At 44.9% G+C, this 26,058-nt stretch overlaps 1 protein-coding gene and 1 long non-coding RNA gene across 3 annotated transcripts in view; both read left to right on the forward strand.

Annotated features, from left to right (window-relative positions):
• SCFD2 (sec1 family domain containing 2) overlaps nt 1-26,058 on the forward strand; it is a 392,812-nt gene that overhangs the window by 313,235 nt on the left and 53,519 nt on the right. The window lies entirely within an intron of this gene.
• On the forward strand, nt 14,486-25,134 carry LOC138923655 (uncharacterized). Its single transcript, XR_011437578.1, has 2 exons — nt 14,486-14,654; nt 23,499-25,134. It is a non-coding gene; the product is annotated as an uncharacterized lncRNA (long non-coding RNA).

Consider the following 26,058-nt stretch of genomic DNA (forward strand, 5'->3'; position numbering starts at 1 on the left):
ACAATTTCAGCAACTCTGTCCCCTTTATCACTTCTCCCTTGGCCACCCTTCTGGCTGCTCCCCCTGGGGCTGCTCCCTGCAGTACTGCAGAGGCCCGAGGGCCCATGACAGCAAGATCCTTTGGTGGACATCTGTGGTTTTGCCTGCCTCACACCTGTCCTCCTTTTGAGGCTCCTTCATGAGGAACTCCTCTTCCTCTTCTTCCATTTGAGTTTAGTGAGGGCTTTCTATCACAGTTCCTCACCTTGTTGGCCACACAACTGGGCCAGTGGATTTCTTGTCTAGGACTTTACCAATTGAAATGAAAGGAAGAGCCTACCTCCTTAGCCATGAAGCTAGGAAGATGTACTCATGACAGCTGCTGGCAACCACATTTTCATGCTTCATGGAAGACATCAGTCTGCAGAAGAATTAAGCTGCTCATCAGAGAGAAGAAGAGACAAAACACAGAAAGGGCATGGTGGGTGTGTTCCACTGTCCTGGTGGGTTTCACTGTCCCAGGACCCAGCTGGCCACCTGCCCTTCCTTCAGCTTGGTTACTTGAGCCAATAAATTCCCCTCTTTGCCTTTAGATAATTTAAGTTGGATTTCTGTCGTTTGTGATCAAGAGTCCTATCTAATGTAGTCCCTTTGACCTCTGTTATGCTGACCCCTCTTTGCTGACCCCTCAGCGGCATCTTCTCTTCCAATCTCCAAGGGGAAGGAGACTTTCCTTCCAAGTGTGACAGGTGATTCTGACATGCTGCTGGGGAGACAGCCACTGTTTCCAGGGATGACAGTTCTTTGAGCTCATAAAGGCGATCTTGGGCTTCTTCCAGACTTAGAGCTCTGGCTGTGGAGAAATTTATTACAATTTATTTGACATTTCAGAGACCTTGAGGCCAGGAGGAAGATTGGGACCTGCTATAGCCTTCACTTCACCAACAAATCGGAAGTTCCCATAGTGTAGCTGACCACAGCAATAGGTACCTCAACCTATTGTGGACACCAGGTTAATATAATTGACTATCTTCTGTCCTGGGGAAGTGTGCCCATAGCCAAATAGCTGCCTTTCCCTTGAATACAGCATTCTATTTCAGGCAGTATAAAGAATATTTTTCTCAGCCCCAAATAATTATGGTTGACAACTGACTTTGTCCCAGAGTACCATCATGGAAAAGCATGTTTTTCTATTTCTGTGTATGTAAGTATGTAATGTTTTCTGTTCCAAATCCTGAGGTAGAATCTGCTGCCAGAGTCTTTTTATGAACGTCCTGCAAGGTTGTGGCAAAATGAGACTGATTCTTGGTGGTATTTAGAGTAAGGTAAGAGTAGGGGCTCTGGAGTCCAGCTGCCTGGTTGGACTCCCAGTTCTGTCACCTACCAATGGTGGCCCCTTAATCAAATCACAACCCTTCTGTGGCTCAGTTCCCACATATGAAAAATAGGGATAATAATAGCACTTGTTTTATAGGGCTGTTGTGAGGAGTAAATGTTCTAAAAGACATAAATGGCTTAGCATAGGTTCACATTAGTAATCACGTAATAAATATTAGCTATAATAATGATAGTTGTTTCACATGGAGCCTGTGGGATCTGGTGTCTTATATTATCGTCATATATTTTGCTTCTGGGAGATGGCCTTGGCAAAACTGGCAGAAAGAAGACCAGCAGGGTGCAGGAAGAGAAAGATGCTGGCAAGACCTCTTGCTTGTGCTAAAACCCACCGCCCTCGGCCCTCCTGTCCAACACAAGTACAAAGGGAAAATCCTTGAACACCAGCTGCCTGCTGTGGAAAGCCTGGCCATGGATCTGCCCTCCTCTTCCTCCTAAACAGGGCTGCCTTTGTGGGAGAGAGGGGATGGAAGGTGACCCTTGAGGGTGGGAGGAAAGTAGCCAATAGATGGAGTGAGGAAGTCTGGAGACAAGGGTACAGCGTGGGAGAAGCCTTTGACGTCAGGAGTAGAAGGGGTGGGGGAGAGGGAGGGTTGAGGTTCTCTTTAGTGGGTCCAAAGGAGCAGGGAATAGAAGCAGCAGATGAAAGAGGAGCGTGCGGCCATGTGGATAGGAGCCGGCTCTTTGGGAGAGGAGAGAGCCCCTCCGTGTCTCTATCATGGCCCTAAAAAATTACCTCCTCTTCCCACTTCTTAGTCAGATATGTACATGTGCAAACCTGCCTGCCTCTTGAGCTAATGTTTGTGCTTAAAGGACATGATTAGATCCTGGACTTAATTTATGCATTTCTTTGATACTGATGCAGCTGTGTAAGCCATGGTTATTTTATTTACATTTTTTTCAGACTCTCCTTTTATGATTTTTGCCAGACTGCTTGTTCCTTTTTTTTTTTTTTTTTTTTTTGCTGCTTTTCTGAGCCTTGGATCTGCTTTGCCCATGCATATTAGGTTGAAATATATGAAATTGCTGATTTTCGCCCAAATCTGACCTACCATAACAGCAGTTTCATTTGGTTCAACTAAATTTTTCAAGTTTAGGTGATAACTTTAAGTTTCCAGAGGAGCAGAACCATAGCCAGCTGCCCTGGACACCTGCCACTGAAGTGTAGCTGATGGTGGCAGAAAGCTGGTTAACCATCGAGAATGGAGGAGAATGGACAGGAGTAGAAGGCATGGGGGAAGAGGGAGGGTGGAGGCACTGAGACAGCAGTGTGCTACGCCAGGCTCTCCTCAGGTGTTCATGCTTGTAGTCCTCACACCAACCCCACTGCATAGGTACTTGGAGTGTCCGCATCTGCCATGAGGGACCAAAAGCACAGAGGTAAGGGAGCTCGCCCATGGTTACACAGCCAGTAGGTGGCAGAACTGGGATTTGAACCCAGACAGCCTAGCATGGGAATCAGTGGCCTTAACCACTACACTACAAAATGTTTTGCCAAACCCTCAAGTAGTCAACAGTGCTCATGTGTCCATCACTGTAGTCTGTCACTGTTATTATTCATCAGATATTCCTGCCCAGCCTTTTCAGCTTTTGGATATCCTGGTATTGTTGTTGGCTTGGAGGAAGTTGTTTTTCTGGGTAAACTCTAGTATAAATCCATTAGTAATTACCTACTTGAGGATTTTATTTTTATTTGGTGTTTTACTGCCACCCTCCCACTCTTCCACTCATGTCCTCACACTGCGCAGCTCCTGAGGGCTTACAAAGCCTGTTCGTATTCATCTTCTCATTCCTCCCTCACAATCCCTATCTCCTGGAGGAGGAAACTGATGCTCTGATAGTGGAAAGGACTTTGCCAGGTCACAAATGTGATGCCCATCTACAGACAAGCAGTGGCCAGGATTCCATATGAGGCTCTCCCCACAACTCACAAGGCATGTTGAAGCCGTGCTTGAACCCCCCGCCCCCGCTCCACTGCTTAGGGCTGTGTGACTTTGGTGAGGTGACCTAAACTCCTGGAGCTTCTGTTTCTTTATTTTTAGATGGGAGGTACTTATACCTAGCAGGATGGGTGTCCAGTGCAGCCTGAGAACTTCCTTACGTGGCAGACATGCTAGAGGGTCCTTCCTTCCTTTCTCTTCTACTCCAGGCTGGCTGTCCTGTGACTCCAACTCACAGTCATTGGTATAAACTGATGCCAGGTCTACAGGGTGTAAAACAAACTAAGCTGGGTGCACATTCTTTACTACTCTATCGTTGAAACTATTGTAGTGAAATGACTGCTTTTAGAGGTTTTCATTTGCCAGATGGGGACAGTTATAACAATAACTCCCTCAAGGGGTCCTTGTGAGGATTGAGGAGGTGAGGGGTGGAGCCCAGGGCCTGGCGCTTTACAAGTGCTCAGATAACGCAGCTGTTGTTGTAGTTGTTGTTGCCGATGTTTGTCGTGTTGTTCCTTTTCCAACAGGCCTTTATATCCGACCTAACCAGCAGAGTGAGTTGCTAGTCCTGTGGGACACAGTAAAGTTGTAAACACTTTTCTGCTATTCTACAGCTACTAAAAAAATACATTTACTAGATTTCAAGATGCCAGTTGTCATTTTGTCATCAGTTCCCTGCTATTCGGTGACTTTCCCAGGGAATACTTAGGTCACATAAAGATTTTAAGTAATGTTTCAGGGAATGAAACGATTATCGTTTTTCTAGGGGACCTGTTTCCAACATGCGTCTCCTTATCACTAACAGATTGTAAACCTATCAACCTTCTTGTCCCACACTGAATCTTGAGGTACGTATCAGGAATGAAAAATGCTTCCAGCAGTCTGAACAGCCGCTCCCTGATGCTCAGTTCACCTAGGTGCTGCTCATATGTGGTTACTACTTATTTCAAATGATATTTTAAAATTGTTGCAGTAATAATGGAAACATTTTAAAGTCTATGTTTGATGTGGGGGGTGCGGGGATAAGCTTCATTCCAGAGTGAAGTGAAACTGGCTTTGTTTAGCTGATTTGCTTTGTTTCTCTTACAGGAGTTGTTACCTTTCAAAGGTATTTACTCCCTTGCGGTAGACTTGAGGGGGCTGCAGAGAGGAGAGCAGCTACCTTTAGATTGCCCCCTAGAGAGATCCCTGACTGTGATGTGTTACTTTCTGGGCCCCACATGGGACCGTCTAGGGTAGGGGGTGGAAAAGGATGTTGGTAGAGAGTGGCTTTTGGCCTCTACTAGACAGACAGACAGACAGACAGAAAGCAGAAGTGTGGCTTTTCTGCTTTCCTCCTCTCTTCTGCCCCCATTTCAGGCTTCTTTTTCCCAACCCGGTGTCTGAACCCATCACTAGGTACTATTCCTACACACAGATACCACACTACTACCTGTCGCTCCACCATCTCTCTCAGGAGGTTGTTCTCAAAGTACAAGTCACCTGGGGGCAGAGCACCTTCTCCTCTGAACAGTGTTGAAGTGCATTTTAATAATCCACCTCCTGCTTTTAATCCATCATCATTATCCCCATTAGTCAGGATCTTCTACATTATGCCGCAGTAACAACCCCAAAAGTTCGAGGACTTAATTCAATTAAGAACTTATTTGTTGCTCATATTATACATCAGTGTGGCTCAGTGGGTTCTCTGTTTCACACATTTCCTTGAAGACCCAGACTGATGGAGGCTCAGACATCTTGACGCTACACCACCTGGAATCAGAGGTCTCTGCCCACACAATGGTAGGGAAAGAGCAGAGCTGAGCTGGGAAGTCGTGCAAGCTCCTGGGGTAGGTATCCCTTCTTACAGCCTATTGGCAAGAACTAGTCATGGCTTCTCCTAACTGCCTATGGGGCTGGAAAGTGAGATGGATCACATGGATATTCAATATGTAGATGATGTCTCTTCCATAATCCATCCCCCCACATTGTCCATATAACTGAGTAGATTACAGATTTATGATCATAAGCTAGTTTTCCTAAGGGTGCTGACTGGCTCGATAGGAGTTGCTAGTTTTCAAAGACCTCCCAGTCTCAGATGAGCAAGCTCTCCTCTGTATTCCTAGACCACTTAGTATGCACCACCACGATAGACCCTACCATAGTGTGTTAGAGTTAGGTGTCAGTGTCTCTGTTTCTGCCCTTCCTTTCCTCTCCCCCTCCCAGCTAAATTACTAAATCTTGAGGGTAGAAAACAGGTATATGGGATTTGGGGGAAAAAAACAACAACAACATTGCTGGTGCTTAGAGAATACCTGGCTGTTTGATAAGTCAGGGAGGGAGGGTGGGAGGGCATGAATGAATTAATTAAACAAAAGCACCCCCTAGGTGGGTTAGTAATAAGTTAGACTCACCTATTATGAGTTGATTTTTACCAGTGTAGTGGGAACTAATCTCAGGATAAACATTTAGGTATATAACAGACGCAACTTAAAAATTTATTCCTCTCTCTTAATTTATACATTGTGCTCCTATTCCCCTGGGTAGTGGAAACTCACTGTCTGGCAACTCCAGGTCCCTCATCTCCCCTTTCCAGAGTTATGTCTCAGTTTCGGGGGCCCAGGCTATGAGGAGCTGGTGCCTGTTCCACAGGTGCTATCTGTCCCTGAAGATATCCCAGTGACATCCTTCATCCCATTGGATCGGCACTGTCAGTCCACAAAGCCCTGGTGGGTGGTTGTTTGGAAGTTCTCTTTGAGCCCAGCTCACATTCGCTCTCCAAGTCTCTTTGAGCTCTATTAGGCCAAAAGAAGCTTTCTGCTGCCCTTGAGCAAGGGCCCAGGGAACTCTGAGAGTCTGTTCGAGGCTTCCTCTACAGCCATGCCACTCTGGGCCATGGAAAACTCTGTGACCTCATCTGACATGTGACACAGCCATTTCTGCTCTGGGTCTTCTGCTTTCCTAGGCTCATTCAAGAGGTGAAGCATAGATGTCCTTTGTTCTGTAAGCCTACAAACATGTCTGAGGGTTCTCTCACTTGCCCCCAAGGCTTTGTTGCAGAGATGGGTAGGGAGTGGCTCACCCTTTTCTTAGGAATCTATAACATTCGTTTATTCTTTGCTTCCCCATCAATGGGCTCTACTCTCCTTCCGCTCCACCCCTACACACCACCACCCCACCTCTGACCCAGGGACCTTTCTCTAGTTTGGGGAGCAAGAAGCCTCCCTCTGCCTGTTTCAATCCCTTGAGTATCCTCAGGACCTAACGTTCAGAACTCAACATCTAGCTGACTGAGAGGAGATGGGTTGTAGGGTCAAAAGAAATGTGATTTTATACATGTATGTGAAATCCATTAATATTTAAAAATATTATCTTGCCACACTAGTGCCACTCTCAGGGTAACCTACTTCTTTTTTTGTCCCCAGATTTAGTTTAGGGGCTTCTTCATTTTGTCCGATACCCCGTCTACTAGTGTCTACTGTGCTGTTGGGTGTCCTGATGTATTGTTGAGGCCATCGGTCCACCACTTCTGCCCAGCGCAGACGCACAGTCAGCTCTACTGAGCGCATTTGAGAGGCCTGCTGCAATGCCAGGCCTCGCCTGCCTGGCATGACACTCTCTCCCCAGAAGCTGGACTGCCCTCTGCTCTCCTGGATTCTGCACCAAGGTTCAAAGACATCTTGCCCACCCTGACGTTTTGGTGGTCCAGGCCCTAATCAAAGGATGAAAGATCTGCACTGCCATTGTTTCCATGGAGCATTCGGGCCCGGCCCTTGTGGTTCACCCACATATCCCATATCTTCCAAGAAGCGGGAAAGGTCAAGGCTTCAGGGTGGTCACAACAGACTGTAGTTCCAACAGTAGAGTTAGTGGACCAGGGGAAATTTATTTCTCTGTGCCTCTCTGTCATCTTGTAGGAGAAACGCTGTCTGCCCAGAACCCTGAGGGAAGACAGCCCATAAAGAAAAGAGTCTGGGAACACCTGTTGGTTAAGTCAAAAATGAAAGTAATGGGTCTCAGACATCAAAAGGGAAAGTGGCTGCTTTTTGGCAACAGCTGAAGCCACAAATGGTTGTTGGAGATGAACGCAGTGCCTCCATAAAGAGCCCTGGGCGGGCCCGGGTTCCTCGGCTCTGAACCCTGAACCAAATTTTCGTGATGTACATATTGGAAAAGATCCCACTGTTAAAATATAAACATATAAATATAAGTATTAAGTATAAAAAATAAACATGTGTATATATAGTAAACTAGTGTTCTGAGGGTATTTTAGTATGCTATAAGAACTTACGATGAGAACACGGAGTCCCAAAGAGGTCGTGTGGCTTTGCCTCAGGTCCCACAGAGAGTTGTTGGCTCAGCAACATCTATCAAAGTCAAATCCGGCTGTTTGTCCTGTGTTTCTCCTCCAGAAGCCTTTATGCGCAGGATTTTAACTCAGCCTGTGTGATGCAAGAGAGTCTTTTTAAGCTATGTCTTAAAATGTCTGCTTTTAATAAATTAGTATTAAAAATGCCTGTGTAGAGAGAAGAAAAGAGAAGGCAGGATGTGGGAGAACGAGAATATACATTACAACCCTGGAAACAGACACAGAAAGAATCCACCCGCCCATTGTTTTAAATCTAGCCTGTCCACCCCCGTGAAGCTTACACACTGGCAGGAAAAAGAATGGATCCAGCATTTTCTCCTGTTGGTTACTTATGCTGGTGGCTGCATCCTCTGGGGTCATAGCTTTGTACATAGAAGTAGGAGTTGGGAAGGATGAGGATATTTCCGTCTGTGAAGTACACAGTAACACAGTGAAGAGACTTGGCGCAGCGCCACGGGCGGTGGGCTGTCAGCACTGACTGGCATCTGTGTAGTTCAGCACAGCTTACGTTGCACTTTCACAGCCCATGCACATCTTCAAGATCACGTTAAGGTTTAGTTCTCTCTCTTTACAAAAGAGTAAACTGAGACTCAGAGTTGAAGAAGCTGTCCAGAGGTCCACAGTAGGTCCAGGTCCCCTGATTCCAAAGCCCTCGTTTGTTGTGCGGCGCTGCAGCTGCCCCGTGGTGACTCCTCAGGGTTTTAGGGGCGACGGGCCCTTTGAGGGTGCTGGGGAAGCTGTGGCTGTGCTCCTTAAGAACCATGCTCCAGTGAGATGGAAGAGGAAAGAAAGCACATCCACGGAGACTTGCTGTGTTCCAGGCCCTTGGTGGCCTTTCATTTGGGTCTCATTTCCCAACTACACTCTCTCACCTCAGGCTCCCGGCCTCCGCCGTATCCCTGACGGACCTGGGGGGTATCAGACTTTTAAATCTGTGTCCCTCTCATTTCCCTGATTATGTGTAAAGTTGCATATATGTGCATATTTTCCACAGTTCTCATGATTTCTTCTGTGATTTCCCTGTTCATATTCTTTGTCTCTTTTTCTACTTGATTGTCTTTTTTCTATTGATTTCTTCATTTGTCTACATAAACTTTGTTGGATTTATGTGTTACAAATATCTTATATTAGCGTAAGTTTTGTGTTTTCACTTTTTTATGGTATCTTTCAATTTTTCTAAAACTTTTGGTTTTTCACATTTAGGTCTTTAATACCCCAGGATTATTTTTCCATATAAATTCTGATATAAGGATCAAATTTTATACTGATTATGTCCAAACACCACTTGAGTAGTTCATCCTTTCCCCACTGAATTTCGGCATCATCTTGATCGTATATCAAGTTTCTGTACATGCGTGGAACTTTTTACAGGCTCTCTGTTTCATTCCTCTGTCTATTCCTGTGCCAAGACCACACTGTCTTAATTACTATACATGTATAATGACCCTTGTTCGTCTTCAAATTTGCCTTGGTTATTCTTAACCCTTTATTCTCCTATAGAAGTTTTAGAATCAAATTGTTAAATTTCACACACACGCATACACCTCCCTCACTTTTGTGATTTTCATTGTAAGTGTACTGAATTAACAGATTAATTTGGAGAGAATTTACATTTTTACAATCTTAACCCCTAATGGAACTTGAGTTTGATCTGCCACAAGTGGTATAAAGGCCAGCACTCACTCTGAATAATAAAACGATGCCTGGCTTCTGTCTGGCAGTTTCCCTGTGAATGGAGAGCAATTTCCAAATGGCCATCCTTGACTGAACTTTGGGTGCGCTGCAAGAGATCTTTTCCTCGATGGTGAGCCAGGTGGGAAATGATTATTGCAGTGCAATTCACCAAGATGTTTTTCTAGCTCAGTGATCAAATATATGTAATCAGGGAGAAGAGAACATGTAAGAACAGTGCAAGGGCCCACTCCGCTCTTTAGCTGGGTTCCTGGGTGGGCTGCGTGACAGCGCTCACATACACGGGGGCGCAGTGGGCAGTCTTACAGGCTGGAAACTCTGCCAGCGAGACAAGAGATTCAAAATAGAATAATGGGAAAGCAAGAATAGTGTCCTCAAGCCTGCTGAGTTTGACACATCCCAGCCAATTTCATTCCAAAGATTATTACCCTTCTCTGATAAGTACTTTCCTGTTCCTCCCAGCTTTCCTACCATAAGTACCTAAGATGCAAAGAAAAATAATGTCTGAATTCTGAAGAGTAATAACGCTAATCCTTCATTCTGGAAGGCTTTGATACTGTGAAGTAGGGATCTTTAAAGGAGGAGTGCCTATTTCTTTTAACTCTTAAGATGTTCAAGAAAATAAAATAAGTAGCTGTATTATGTTAAAGTACAGAAGCATATATAATATTTTTGAGTGGGAGGATAAAAACTGTGGGGATTGCTCATGACTTTAATCATAGTCACCGTCATGGTAAATCACCTTTAGTTCCAATTATCATGAGAATCGTCATACTCCTTTCTCTTTGTTCAAGAAGGAATAATGAATTTGAGATTTATACGTCAAACATGATTTTTAGGATAAGTAAAGGGGGCAGATATTCCCAAGCTTTTTAGAGTTGGAATACTCTAGCCTCTGGTAATTTTGAAACATGGCATTCCCTATCCTAAAAGTACTCAATGGAATATATTTATTTATTTATCTGTTTATTTTGTGTGTGTGTGTGTGTGTGTGTGTGTGAGGAAGATTAGCCCTGAGCTACCATCTGTGGCAGTCTTCCTCTGTTTTGTATGTGGGATGGCACCATAGCTTGGCTTGATGAGTAGTGTGTAATCCATGCCTGGGATCTGAACCCATGAACCCCGGGCCGCTGAAGCGGAGTGTGCAAACTTAACCACTATGTCACCAGGCTGGACCCAGAATATATTTATTTTTTAAATGGAAAATTTTTAAATATTTTGCTATGAAATTTTAAGGATATTTTTGCAATCATTCTGAGATAGACCTATGGTACCCATGGGTGATAGTGACTGTTTTAAAAGATGCATTTTATACCAAGAAGGAAAACATACCTGACTGACCATCAGAACCAACTGTGGCACTAAAAGTATAGATCACCTGGAGCCACTCCAAAAGAGTCTGTATTAGCCATCTATGACAATTTTCTATGCTTTCGAAGCAAGCATCTATTCTCTCAACTTCTTAAAATTACCCTATTTCATTTTTCCACTATTTAATCATTCCAAACTCATAGGCTTTTATTTTCTCCTTAAACTATAAGATCTAGAAGATGATTTAAAAGGATGCAGCAGGAGGCCGGCCCCGTGGCCAAGTGGTTAAGTTCACGTGCTCGGCTTCGGCAGCCCAGGGTTCACCAGTTGGGATCCTGGGCACAGACCTACACACTGCTCATAAAGCCATGCTGTGGCAGCATCCCATATAGAAGAACTAGAAGGACTTACAAGTAGGTACTGGGGCTTTGAGGAGAAAAAAAAGAGGAAGATTGGCAACAGATGTTAGCTCAGGGCCAATCTTCCTCACCAAAAAAATAAATGCATACTGTTAAAATAAAATAAAAAGATGCAGCATTTGCTTTTAAAATCCAGTTAATTTAAGAGTAAGAGAGGAATAAGACAAAAACATGTTTGATGCATAAATCCTTAAGTCATTATTTCTTCTTGAGCAAAAAGGAAAGAATATTACAATTCTCTTGAGTTTTTCTATAAAAGGAACATTGGAGAAAAAAAGAGAGTTAAATTTAAAGTCAGTAAAAGAATCATTCCATTTGAAACTTGTGTTGTTTTACATTTCTTGGGAAGTATGCCCAGGAATATCTTATTCCTGAAGCCTGTGAGAAGGCCATGTTCTAGTGGGAGCTGTAACTTTTATTGATAAGGAATTCTGTCCCCTTGGTTTGGTTTGTTGGTAGTGGTGTTTGTTGGATTTGCGTTTTTTGCCCTTGGCTCTAGCAGAAGCACAACTTGTTTCCCATGGATTAACACTAAGAGTTGATGAAAAAGGAAACATTAATGAAAAGGTCAGTGTTACAGCCTCATAATTATTTCCATGACAAGGATCCGGGATGATTATGGCTAAATTCCACGTGTGTGTGTTGCGAGGGAAGAGGGTTTGGGGGAAGAAAATCTTAAGTAGGGGCTTGGCCTATAGACATAAGGAGGCAACTACATTTTTCTGGGCGAGGCTTTTAGTTCTCTAAGAGAAGGGAAATTAAATGTATAATTAAATAAAATTCATAACACTCGTATTATATGAATATAGTCTCACTGAACAAAATTTAAACACTACAGATAAAAGCACAAATTCCTCTTGATGTCTCCCTTTTCTAACTCCACTCCTCTTTCCGTAAGTAACCCTCATCCTCAGGTTGGATATACAGTCATGCATCACGTAATGACAGGGATACGTTCTAAGAAGCGCATCATTAGGAGATTGTGTCATCACGTGAACATCACAGAGCGTTCTTACACACACCTAGGCGGTATAGCCTACTACACACCTAGGCTATGTGGGACTAATCTTATGGGACCACCGTTGTATATGTGGTCCGTTGTTGATCAAAACGTCATTATGTGGCACATGACTGTAATCTTCCACACTGTTTTCTGAGGACTCACATACAGATGTATGTACCCAGGTCTACCTAGAAGTATACAGGGCTTTTTAAAGCATATGTCATATTATAGCCTGCAAATTGTTCTACAACTTGCTTTTTCCACTTAATAGATCTTAGAGTTTTTTCCAGGGCTCGACATAGAGACCTACCTTGTTCTATTTTTAATGGCTGCATGTTATTAATTTAATCATTATCCATAGATACACGTATTAAATAATTGTTTCTAATTATTCTCAATAACAGTCTTATGCATTATGACCACCCTTCTGTATACTTTTTGTACCTAAGTAAGATTATTTCTAGGGTAGATTCCTAAAAGTAGAGTCACTGGGTCAAAGGGCCTGCATATTTGTAATTTTAGTTAGATGCCACTATATTCACCTTAAAAATTACTATACTAATCTACGTTTCCACCAACCCTGTGCATTACCACCAATACTTGATATTATCAAGCTTTAAAATGTTTGCAATTAATAATGAAGGAAAAAAACTATAATGTATTTTGATTTAATGAGATTTAATATTTAATGCCTTTTAAGAATTATCAGAGGGGCCAACCCTGTGGCCGAGTGGTTAAGGTCACGTACTCCACTTTGGCGGCCCAGGGTTTGCCGGTTCGGATCCTGGGTGTGGACCTATGCACCACTCATCAGGCCATGCTGTGGAGGCATCCCACATAGAAGAATTAGAATGACCTACAATTAGAGTATACAACTATGTACTGGGGCTTTGGGGATTAAAAAAAAAAAGAGAGAGAGATTGGCAACAGATGTTAGCTCAGGGCCAATCTTCCTCAAAAAAAAAAATTGTCATATTAATAAATTCATACACATACACACACACAGAGGAACCCTTTATCTGCTCATATGCTCATGTTTAGGTCCACTGTAAATATGCCTTAAGTCAGTAATGCCTCCAGAGCCCAATTTGAAGGCAGAACAAGTGGCTACTATGGCAACCAGCTTTGTGCTACATGCTGGGGAAAAAGTGGTGACCATTACATGATGAGAGGCGAGGAGACAGTGGCTTCTGGAAAATATTTTTCCTACTGGTATAAATTGATGACTGGAAACTTCTTTAGGAAAACAAGTCCCTGCGGGTTAAGCACTGACCCTTTGCAAAGAGACCTACACTAACAGAAAGGAGTTAGTCTGTACCATGAGAGCACTGGGTGGCCTCCATGGACCCTGTCAGCTCTAATGTTCTATGATTCTTCTGTGAGGTTAGCTAGTTGACAGGAGTAAACAGGCCTCGAGGGAATGGGGCTCAGGACGGAGGAGGTGGTCAAGAAATATCTGCACTTAGGGTAGACGCAAGGTTTGATTACCTTGAAGTAGCTCAAAGACCTTGAGTAACTGCAGGAAGGGCCATGAGCAGGAGGACAGCTTCCCCTGTCCAGCAGTTGACCCGGAGGTCACCTCACCCACCTACAGCTCTGCTCAGAGGGATGTGTGTGTTCAAGCATTAGGCAACGGTGCCTCACCAATCAACTGAAATGTATTTAAAACCAGATTCGAAAGTTGAAATAGCCCATCTGTGATGTCAGTTAAGACACATGAGAAGAGAAGCCAGCCAATGATGTCATCGAAAGCAAGTTTAGATGATAAATGTGTCATTAGAACAACAGTGTAGGCAATTAGATTCTCTTTTATGGAAGAGTCATAACATCTCTTTGTTTACAGTGTCGCAGGGTTCTCTGGCGTGGACTCTGAAGGAGTGAGAGAGTATAATTTGGTATTATTCTTTTTTGCCTTACGGTCTCTTCCTTTAGTGCTTAGCCCTGTTTGTCAAGGTTCTACTCTTAGATCCCAGATATTCGGGGCATGAGAGGGAGCTTAAAGTTTCCAAGACATGGTTGTTTTAAAGCAATTATCATTTTCAGTGTCCTCTCCTGCAACCAGTGACCTTCTGGGTGTTGAATTCAATAACATTGTTCCAGTATGGAAATCTTTTTAAAAATGAGATAAGTGGTAATATGTCTTTTAAAAAATAAAAGAATTCTCAGTCTTGGTCTAAATTGACATAAATAAGTATTGAGAGGTCTTATACTTAATTCTATTATCCAGACACAACTAAAAGAGAGAGAATGTGTTTAAAATTACAAGTGTTCTATATGACTCAATAAAGTCCATTGAGAATATTTTTAGTGCATCTCATCCTTGTCAATTTCTAAGGGTTTATCTGCTGAGTAATTGTCTGTACCGTTGACATTTTGACATTCTGGAGCTTTTATGTTTAAGCTCTCATTTCATTATATTGTTTGGTAAATAAAATGTTCTCAGTGGGCTAAAAATAAAGATGTACCATGTGTCTGAATTGACCCCTCCCTAGGGGTTCTATTTTCGGCTCACTGAAGGGTTGGGAAAGAAGAAGGAAGCCGAGATGGGCATACAGAGCCATTGCAAGGTGAGCTCAGGTTTTCTCTTCGTGTCAGCCCTCTTATGCCAGGTTTGGGTTTACATAACAGGTAAGCCCAATGCCTATCTTCAACAGGGATTTTAAAAACTGTGAGTGACTGACACGGTCACTTTAATATGAGACATTTAGAATTCAGCACATTCCATAAGACATGCTGTTGGTCGCTAACGCCAGCAAAGCTGGGGGCTGCAGCTTGCCTTCTTGTGTTAGGCACGCCATCTTGATCATTGGGCTACTCCCACACCTTTGTTTTGTTTTAATTACTTTTTACCATTTTAGAAGATTTTCTTTAATAGCAGCAGAGTAACATCAAATTCAAATAATGCCAAATGCCCTTCTGCTTAATGCTTTTTTTATTTTTCGGCTTTTCCCTTTTATTTATTTTATTTATATAGGTCATATGTTTAGCTATCCATAGACCATGTTATGTAGGCAAATCCCATTTTGATGAGGAATATTCTCATATCAAAATTCTCAGGATAGCTAAAATATTTCCAAGGCCAGGCCACTGGCCCACTTGTTTAAGCAGTGTTCATTAGAGCAAATGCTTTCTCTTTGGACTTTAGCCCCTCTGCCTTCCATATCCTCACCCTGAGATGCTGCTCAGTGAGAGTACCACCAAAAGATAACGTTAATAGTAGCTGCCTTTCACCACATGCCAGGCACTGTTTCAAGACCTTTCAATATACTAACTCATTTACTACCCCCAACAACCCTCTGAAGGAGGTACTATTATCATCCATATTTAACTGATGAAGCCCAGAGAAGTCAGGTAACTTGTCCAGGCCCACACAGCTAGTTCTTGGCAAAACTAGGAATCACAGCAGTCTCCCTGGTCTGGGAGCCCATTCTCCTAACAGCCACATGATTCCACCTTTCCTAAGTCAGGCTCTCTAGCCAAGATGGTCACCAGTGACATTTTGCCATCCTGGAGCTTTTATGTTTAGGCTCTTATTTCATTATATTGTGTGGTAACTAAATTGATCTGATCTCCAGATCAGCTCCCAGCTCCTCTCAGATAATATCAGCACTGGAATCAGAACTCAACTTCTTTCAGACTAACCTACTCTTGCCAGCTTCTCCATCATGCCCCCTGGCCCATCACGTCCTGTCCCTTAGTGAGATAGCAGCTTTTGCCCTTGACTTTCCTTTTTCTTTGGCTATTTCCTTTCTACCATCTAGAGTCAATATTTTAACCCTTCACCTCCACTTTCTGCGCACTCTAGTCCTTCCCCACAGAGACACTAGAAAACTGTTCCCTCTCACATACCATTTTCATCAAGCTCTCACCCCTGCTGAAGAACCAGCAGTAGCTTCTCTTTAATATATAGTGTTAACATGGCTCCTAGCATTCACCGTCCAGTGGGTAATTTGTTCTCATGACTTAACTTTCTGAACTTCCCACAGGGCAGGCCTTCTGTTTAAGCTGAGTGGTCTGTGTCAGATGGAGCCGTTTATTCACGAGCATTTGTGTGTGCCTTCTATGTGTCAAATAAGTAACCCAATGTGAGTGCCTGACTTCCAGAAGCTCCTTGTCCAGTGATGGAAATGGTAGGGTCGACACAGTGGGATGGTGGTCTAATGCAGTATTTCTGGGATCTTTGAGGCCGCTGTGCCAGAGCATCTAAGCTCCTGGGCAAGAAGTCCAAGGAGTGGAGCGTTTAGTTTTGCAACCTCTGCTGTGCAGAAAGACCCACCAAAGGAAGCTGAAAGAGATGTCAGAAAAGCAGGCCCCCCATCTGCCAGGCGCTGCTTTGTTTAATTCATAGCACTGATTATATTCTAACTTTTGCCTGTATGTCTATTTGATTACTGTCCGTCTCCTCGACTAGAATGGAAGAGCTGTGAAGCAGGAACGCTGTTGCTTTTCGTAGGTGCGTCTCCTTGAAACCATGCCTACTGCATAGTCGATACTCCGTAAATATGTGTTGATTTAATTCAGTCAGCTGGAAGTGGCTTTCTGGAGCTGTGCTAAGAAGGGATGCAAGGCGCTTCCCGCGTATGCAGGAAAAAGGGCCAGCATTTAGCAATGTCACTCCTGGGCTTGGAGAGAGGGTCTCAGCACCTCAGCTGCAAAGCTGCTCTCCAGGGCCGGGGAGCATCAAGCGAGATAGCGGGGGAAAGGTGACCTCTGAGCCAGTACAGCAAGGAAAAGGAGACTTCACCGGGCACAGGGTCCGGAAGGACCTTTCTACCAGAGGGAAGAGTGTGCCTGAGGGTCTTGACCACACCCCCACACCCCACCCCCAATAGACCAATGCTTGTTCCTACTCCCTTAGGGCAGCATATCTTTCCACCACTGGAAACGCCCTTCCCTCCCAACTTCCTATCAGTTTGTATCTTCCCCTCATTAACCCTTGGTCCTAAAACAAGAAGCCCCTTGCCCATTGCCTCAGGACAGACTGGCCCCTGTGTGAGCCCTCAGAGATTACATGGCTTAGGGACAGCAAGGATCCCTTCTGAAATTTAAACCCATAGGAGCAGTGATTCATGTTTCTCACTATGGCAGCCATGTGCCCCTTTCTAGCTGCACTTAGAATCTCCAGGTTGCAAGAGTCCTGTCCGATCATCTTCTAATCTCCTCCTTGAGGCGTTAACCCTTGTGAGGCTGGATTGTTAAACTGCTCAGAGACGCAAACTATACCATGAACTTCCAACAGAGGACTCGATTCTCTCCCCAGACCCCATGGGCCTGGATGTGGCCTAGTGACCCCTACCCAGAGACCTTTCCACCCAGGAGAGCCATTTATTTCTTCATTTCCAAATGGGAGGGGTCTCCTAAAGCTCAGACTTCAGACCTGCATGCTAAGTGTAAGCGGAAGCAGCCTGGGCCATTCCGAGGTCCACTACTGGTCGTCAAGGGTCTCAGAGTGTTGGTGCTCACAGGCCTCCGGGCTTCCTTAGAAGCCTTTCCACCTCCACTGCTGCTGTTCACCCTCCTTCAGGTGACCACCAACGTTGGCTGAGTGACTGTTGCATGCAGGCACTGTACAAGGTCTGGTGAGTATGACAAAGAGTCACAGCTGAGCAGGCTTCCCTGTGAGCAAATTGCCCCCAGTCCTCTGTAGGTGGGGTGCCAGCTGCCCCAGGAATGTGTGCTCCCTGCCCTGGTTTGAATTCCTGAGCCAGCTGGGCTGGGGGCTGCTGTTACCAGCAGGGCGGAGGCACCCCTCCTGACATTCACGGGTGCCCTTGTTGTCATCAGCCAGTGGCAGCATGCCACCATCATGCTATGTGCCAGGGTGAGGTGTATGGCATATTCTTACCAAACGTGTGCAGATCTGAGCAGAATGAGAATTACGTTAATGACACGTCTTTATTTTGCCATTATATCCCGTTTGCTTTTCCAGCTTTCCCTTCTCTGCTGTCTTTTTCCTTCCACGGCTTTGAGTGTACTCCCAAGTCCCCCAGAGCCTTCCCCGAGCCAAATAACTCTTATTCCACCGCACTGAAACTGCCACTCAGCTGTCTGTGACCGACACTAGACTGTCAGCTCCTCAGGGGCAGGGGCCATAACTATCTTAGTCACTCGGAGGATCCTATTGCAGTGCCTGACACACACCCAGCACACATGCTGCTCGTGTTTGGTGAATGACTGAATGACCAAATGCCTTTCCCACCTGGAGTTCCTAGGTTTGGCTCTTAGAGTAATCTAGTTGTGTGTGCTTTTAGTAGACAGCATAGCAGGATCACAAGATTTAGACAGACTTGAATTTGAAACTCATCTCTGTCACTTACTACCTATAAAACCTTGGCTAAGTCCCTTTCCATCTCTGAACTTCAGTTTCCACGTCTGTAAAATGGAGGTAATACATTTCTCGGTGTTGCCAAGAAGATTAGGTGATAACCTGTAGATATCTAAAATATAGTAATGGTCAGTGCTTGTTTTCATTTCCCTTCTAATTGGCTGTATCAATTCTTTATTCATTTTCCTCTTTTTCACCCAGAATTTGGAGGGTTGGTGTTTGTATCAGTTAGGATAGGCTAAAAACAAACAACCCCAGAATCCCAGTGGCTTAAAACAACAATGGTTAGTTTCTTGTCTGTGCCGTGTATCCACCTTGGGTCCGTGGGGACCCCGCCAGCCAGCCACAGGCTTCCTCTCCGTGCAGCCTTCTGTTATCACCGAGACAGCTGGAAGGACAGGGGTAAGTTGCATCCTGGCTTTTCAAGGCTTCCACTCAGAAGTGGCACATGTCACTGCCACTCATTTTTTACTGCCCGAAGTAAAGCCCATGGTCCCCCCTCACTCAGGGAGGCGTGCAATCCCACCACACACCAGAAAGAGAACTGCGGTGTTGCTGGACACCAGTGATGACCTCAGCAGTGTTTAAGATGAGGGGACCTTAAGCTACAATGAAATCCTAAGTTACTTCGACCTAGATTGAGAAGGAGCCCTGTTGAGCCCACGAGTAAGATCAGAGAGACTGTAATGGTGAGTGTACGGCCCTCTCGAGAGCACAAGTTATTTAAGGATATTAACTGTAATTATTAGCTGTGGGGCGCTGGAGGTGCAGTCCAGTCTTAAATATTCATCACCACAGGCTGCCAAGGCCCTGCCTTTTAAGAGTCTGCCGACGACTGGATTGGCCCTCGTATCAGCATACACCTGCAGTAATAAAAGTGTGTTTCTTTCCAGATAACCTAGAAGTTAACCTTGGCATAATTTAAACTGACCCTTCTCATAGCTATTTACTTAAATTTGCACTATTTTACTGTGTTTCTGCTATGCTTTTTATCCTAATCACTCATTTGTTTATTGATTTCCTGCTGTGGTAAAAATGTAACATTAAAGAGTCTGGGCTCTGGGTCCTGACTGCCTGGGTTCAAATTATGGTTCTGCCGTTAGTTGGCTGTGTGGCCTTGGGCAAGTTAATCAACCTCTCTGTGCCTCATTTTTCTCATCTGTGAAATGGGATGATGACAGCAGCTACCTTACAGGATAGTTCTGAGTAAATGAACTAATACATATAAAGTACTTGCAGTAGTACTTGGCACATTGTAAGTGCTCAATAAATGTGAACTATTATCATCATTTTTAGGTACAGTGCCGAAATGCAAAGAAAGTTTGACCGGGCAGAAATTTTTGTTTGTTTGCTATGGTATCCCATGCTTAGAACAGTGCCTTATGTCGGGCACTCAGTAAATATTTGCTGAGTGAATCAGTGAATGGGCTCTACCCTTGTGAAATGTGAAAGCCAGCCTAATCCTTGATTCCTTTCTTGGAATAATAAGAGAACTTCCTCCTCCTAAGTCTACCTTGACCAGCCTTGAATTTTCAGGTCAGAGCCAGTCCCCGGCCTCACTGACTGAGGGTTTTCATTCCTACCCAACCCCGCCTGCCAACTCTCTCACACACGCTCTGGCAGAGATGCTGATCTCAGGCTTCACCAACTACCCTTCACCCCCTCAGCTGGTGACTCTGGCTGTGCCACATCGAGCCTCTTACAGCAAGGCTGGTGACGATGAAGCCGTGCCAACGTGCCAGCTTCCTCCTACGGCAGTGTGGATGGCTGTCGTGCTATTTACTGTGGCTGTCTGCCCCGCTCAGTTTCACTGTGCTCTTACGGTCAGGAAGGCAGGGGGTAACATTGAAAATGTTTGGGCACGTGCCACTCAAAGCTTGTGTGCTCTCTCCCCCAGCCAGCAGCCCCTTCCAGATGGCCTGCTTCTCTCCCCGGCCCACACATTACACAAAAACCCACTCATCAGCACAGGAAGATATCTGGGCTGGTGCCTGTGTCTTCCTTCCCAATCTCCTTCATCTGCATGGGCTCCCTCTTCCGCCTCCTGCCATGGACTCTGTACAAGGCCCCACACGACCTGCCTCTGCCTACCTTTCTGACCTTTCCTTTCTCTAACTTCCCCTGCTCCCCTTTTCTCCTCCATACTCCACTTCAGCCACTCAGTCTCCTTGCTCTCCCGAAAGCCCCTAGGCACATTCCTGCCTCAGGGCCTTTGTACTTGCTGCCCCTATGCCTAGAAAGCACTTTCCTAGGTATCTGCAGTGCTTGCCTAGTCACTTCAGAAAGGTCTGTGCTAAAATGCCACTTCCTCCAAGAAGCCCTTCTCAACCATTTCTAAAATAGCTCCTATCTCTATCTTCTTCTGAGCGTTTATCTCTAATGACACATTATGACTTGTTCACTTGCATATTTACGTATATATTTATTTTCTCCCACTGAAAGGTAGGCTCCATGAGAGCAAACATTGTATGCTCAGTGCCTCGCAAGTAGCTAGCATTCAATAAGTATGTATTGATGGGAAGGACAGAAGGGAGGGAAAACAAAAAAGGAAATAAATTTACATGTATTTACAAATGTTGATAGAGTGCTTTAAGAGAGACTGAAAGGCAACCTAATTTAGATGGGGTGATCACAAAAGGCCTCTCTGAGGAGGTGGCATTTAAGCTGAGACCTAATATATTGTAAAGACTAGAACAGATAGAGGGAAGAAAACTGGCAAAGGCTCTGAGCTTGGGGCCTTCTAGGAACGAGAGAAGGCCAGAGTGGCTGGAACCCCATGGGCAAGGGGGAGGCAGGGGCCTGATCACAGCCCCGTAACAAGGTCACAGGCTCCATGAGGCTGGTCCAGAGCAAAGCAGGTCTGAATAAAGGTGCATTTCAGGGTTGTGTGCTCATGAAGACGACCTGGGAAACCGGAATTGTATTGCAAGGGAGGCACCTGCCTCCGTGGACTCCTGGGGTTAGGATGCTGTTTCCCTTAAAGGAGTTAGTTATTCGTTAAGCCAGCCTTCTTCAAGCCATCGCAGCTTCCACGTTGTCATCTGCAAAATGAGTATAACAGCACCTACTCCGCAGACTTGTCATCAGCACAGTTGCCAGCACCTAAGAGCCCCCTCATTGCAGTTGGCTGACTCTAAATTGTCCCTGGGCGGTGCTGGGCACAGGTGCTGTGGTGAGGAACAGAAGGGAGAGAGGGCGCTGCCTCTGAGTGGCTTGTGAGCTTCTTGTGAAAAGCCCCATGCTGCTGACATTGCATCAGAAGAGCATCCACAGCCCCCCACCAGAGCACGCCCGCATGAAGGGCACGTGCGCTCCACTGTCAGGCTGCGACAGGAGTGCAGGGTGCGCCAATGAGCATTACCTATCTTCAGTTAGGGTTTTTCTGATGCGTGTTAAAATAAGTTAATATTAGCACATCAGATCAGCTTAATAGAACTAATAAATAAATGACTTGACTTACAGTTAACTTACGAGAAAAGACTAAGTTAATAATTTAACAGGGGGTACGTGGAAGTGGCAGAAGTGGAGATAAACAGCTGAAGTTTGGGAAGCACGGATCTAGCAGACAGCGTGTGTGACCTGAAGGAGGTGGAGGAGTGGAGTGGTCTGGAATCAGCTTCTAGAGTGAGACTTTGAAGAACAGATGGGACGTGAGCTTAGGGGCCAGCCTGACTTCGGAAGACAGGCAGTGGCATTCACCAAGGCTTGTGGAGAGAACTGAGTGGGTGTTGGTGGGGCTCAGGAAAGCAGGAGGACTTGACAGTGCCCAGGGAGAGAGAAGAGGTACCTTAGGGTCTTATTCTAAGATGCTCACTGACTTAGAAAGGTTGTGTAAATCAGAGCTGTGGCCAGCCCTGTAAATAACAAAGAATGTGCCTGACCCCAAATTTAATGGCAGAGTCAGTCTTTTCTGTCAGGTTTTGTTCCCCACTAGAAATATAGACTCTGCTGTTGACCTTGTTCAGGAATTTGGAAGCCCTGAAGACCACATGGAAGGGTGAAAAATGAAACTGAACGTACGATTTCTGCCATGAATCAAGGACCGGGGTGGGGTGAGGTCAAGTGGTGGAACCGCGGCACCCGGTCATGTTCATTTGGGGAAAGTTGGTCCAGGGAGCCAGGAGTAAATTACACGGCCGCCCGGCGGCCAGCCTTCCTCCCCACCAGCCAAGTGGAGCAGTACTTTGGGCAGCCAAGAAGAAGAAAAGGATGAGATTGATGTGTATTGCTTTTCAAAATTGGAATATCTTTATTGTTCTAATTTAAAACTTAAATTACATGCTAATTTAAAAAATCAAAACGATACAGAAGTACATAAAGTAGAAAGTAGAAGGCTCCCATAATTCTACAGGTAAAAACCCTTAACAGGTAATTGTTTCATTCAACAACTATTGATTGCGCACCTACCATGTGCCGGGCACAAACACAACTTTAGGAGGTTCTGGTACGTCAATAATTAAGACAAAGATCTTTGTCCTCATTGGGCTTACATTCTAGAGCTGTGCTGTCCAATATAGTAGACGCTAGCTACTTATGGCTATTAATTAAAAGTAAATGCAATTTAAAATTGAGATTCCCCAGACCCACCAGCCACCCTCAAGTGCTCAGTAGCCATATGTAGCTAGTGCTACCATATTGGACAACACAGATATAGAACATTTCCATCATTGCAGAAAGTTCTATTGTACAGTGGTGTTTTAAATGAATAATGACTATTAAGTTTGTATTATTTGTGTATATGAAAATACATAGATGTGTGTATGTGTACACATATACATTTATTTATATACTTTGTGTATGAGTATGTGTGAATGTGTACACATGTAGATATAGCTAGACATATGATAGTATATATACTCTATAGCATATGTACTATACCTAGTGTTCAGCAACCTACTCTTGTCACTTAATCTACCATGGCTATCTTCTTTTATCACTAAATAATAGATCAAACACATCAATCTTTATCCTATTGATGGGTGTTTTGTTCCAATTTTTCATTATTATAAACAATGTGACTGTGACCATCCTTAGAACTTATATCCTTGTACATTTCTCCAACCCTTTCTTAACGTAAATTCTGCAGAGTGGACCGAGTCAGGACATGTAACGTGCTCAGCACACAGCGAGCGGGAGCTCAGCGCTTGCTGGTGTGCCTCGGCGTGGCTTTGTAGAAGTCCCTGGAGTGGCCATTTTAAGGAGTTGCTGCTTCCAGAGGTCTCCTGCCTGGACCCAGCCCTGAGACTTTTTACATCCAACAAACCGGACTGCCACGGCTGCCTCTGGAAATATGAAGGCCTGAAGCCACAGCAACAGTTCTCCATAGAGCTCGTTTGTTTGTTTTTTCAGAAGAATTACACGTTTTGGATCTAGCCACACGTGCCATTTACCGACCACCTCCTGGATGCCCGGCCCCGCATGAGGCGCCAAACCCGTTGCAGTTCTGAGAACTGGTCATTTTATGAGCTCACAATTATACCTTCGTGGCAACTTAACTGTTTGTGAAACCTGGTCCTGAGCACCATTTTTTTCACCTGGAGGGAGGCGAGCACTTGGTGCAGAAGTGAAGGCAGCTGTAGGCTGGCATGTGGAGAGAGAATTCAAGTGTTACCAACCTGGATGATCTGTGTGGGGGGTATTTTCTTTCCCTGGTTGGAGGCCCAAAAGAAATTGTTTTGGGGTTTTTATTTCTAAACTCACTTTCAACTCCCTTGCCCTTTCAGGAAAACAAGAAGCTAAGACCTTGCTCCACTGTTAAGTGTGTATTCTGCCTTCAGATCACAGAGCTGGCTGTAGCTCACGGTTCTACCCCTCCCCATGCCCATCCTTCAGGGGGAGAGAGTTCCGGCTCTGAGCCCAGGGCCCCCTTGCTCACCCTCCAGGACACGTGGTGGACATAGAGTGACTGTGGAAACAGCTGTGGGCTTAAGAATGTCCCTCCCCAGAAGCAGATGAAAGCCTAGAGACCTTAAGACTTGGTGATAATTCATTTTTGTCAACAGAGTCTAAGTCCCCCTGTGGACATGTGATTCATCTGCGCTATCTCCATCAGACGCCGAAGGGGATGAGGGAGAGACTCTGCAGGACCCAAGACTGCACTGACCTTGGGACAGCCCAGAAGGCTGCAGAGAGTGGCCCTCTCCACCCCAGTAGGAAGCCTGGCTCCATCCTCAGGGCCAGGGAAGCAGCGAGAGCAACTGCCTTCTCCCGTGCCCCTTCCAGACTCCACCTCTGACTCAAATGTGACTTGAGTCCTGAGTTGCAGGAGGCAGGCGTCTGCTACAGGCCTTCCTGAGATCCCTGCATTTGTTTCTGGGGTCCACGCTCAAGGCTCTTCTTTGCCTCAAAAAGAGATAAGGAGAATGGTGGTATTTTCACCTTTGTCCTCCATGCCATGGGCCCCTTGGCAACCCTCTCTGGACTTCATCCCATCTCTGAATCAGGCATGGCTAACCTACACACCGATCCACGCTGCCTGCAAAAGAAAATACAGAGAAATGATAGATAAGAGGCCTCATTTAGCGGGGGCTTAAATTTCAAGCGTACGATGCTGGCTGGGTTCAATGGAGATTTACAACAACAGGTGCAGTGGAACCTTAGAATGAGGCAGAGAGTGATTTTTGTGTGTGTCAGGGGAGGGAAGAGGGGGCTCTCATTTGATCTGTCTGCTACTGGAAGAAAAATAAACTCTCTTTGCTCTTCTATTCTTTTAAGAAACAAAAGGAATGAAAGAAACTTTAGGCCAATAAGCTTCCCTTTTATTCTCTCCTTTTTCTCAAATAGATCAGAAAATGATCTCATTTTGTTAACCACCTAGCCATCCCCAAAAATATAAATAAAAAGACACTATTGTTTCTTGATACTTAGAAATCTCCTGATAACAGGCTCAGAGAGGCTGGAGTTTAAGAAACATGCTGGAAAAGAAAAGACTGTTAGATTTTTAAAAACTCCTCACTGACAGTGAGAACAAGAGGCAGGGGAAGGCCAGACAGTAATTTGAAAGGCTTTTAAATGTGCCGTGATTTGAATTCTGATTTCATCCTTTTCTACAAATGGACAATTAGCTATAGCACAGATTTCTGTAATTAGCAGCAACCCAAACCCTGACTGATGTTATTCAATGTAACTTGGATGAGAAAGTATTTCCCAGTGACACATCACAGCCAGAAATGACACCATATTATTCCCACACTCTCAATTTTATTGGCATTTCTAAAACAAAGTACAACCTTCTCTCTTAAAAACCTTTCATGGGAAATGAACCTTTGGTACTATTTTTAAAACCAGCAACAAGACTATAGATCTGGGCTAAGATTTGGAGGGAGCGGAAATAGTGCACCTTGATATGGTCCTTCACAGCTTTCTTCTTGACCTGCACCTCCAGGAAGCCTTCCAGGTGGTCTTCTTGGGGGAGCTCTGGGCCTTCGCTGCCGCTGCATCAGGGAGATCCTCCCCACCCACAACACAAATGCACATCTCGACCCTGGAGCATAGGGAGGCACAGAGTGTGGAGGATAGCAAGGTACGGGGGTGGATGCAGGCGGTGACACACCAGGCACGCTTCCTGGAGGGTGGGCGGGATCAGCCTCTAGCAGGACTGGGAAGGCTTATCCGTGGAAGGATCCTCTGGACTTCCAGGTCCCTCT

The sequence above is a fragment of the Equus caballus genome, chromosome 3, assembly GCF_041296265.1.
Source record: "Equus caballus isolate H_3958 breed thoroughbred chromosome 3, TB-T2T, whole genome shotgun sequence".
Lineage (NCBI taxonomy): Eukaryota > Metazoa > Chordata > Mammalia > Perissodactyla > Equidae > Equus > Equus caballus.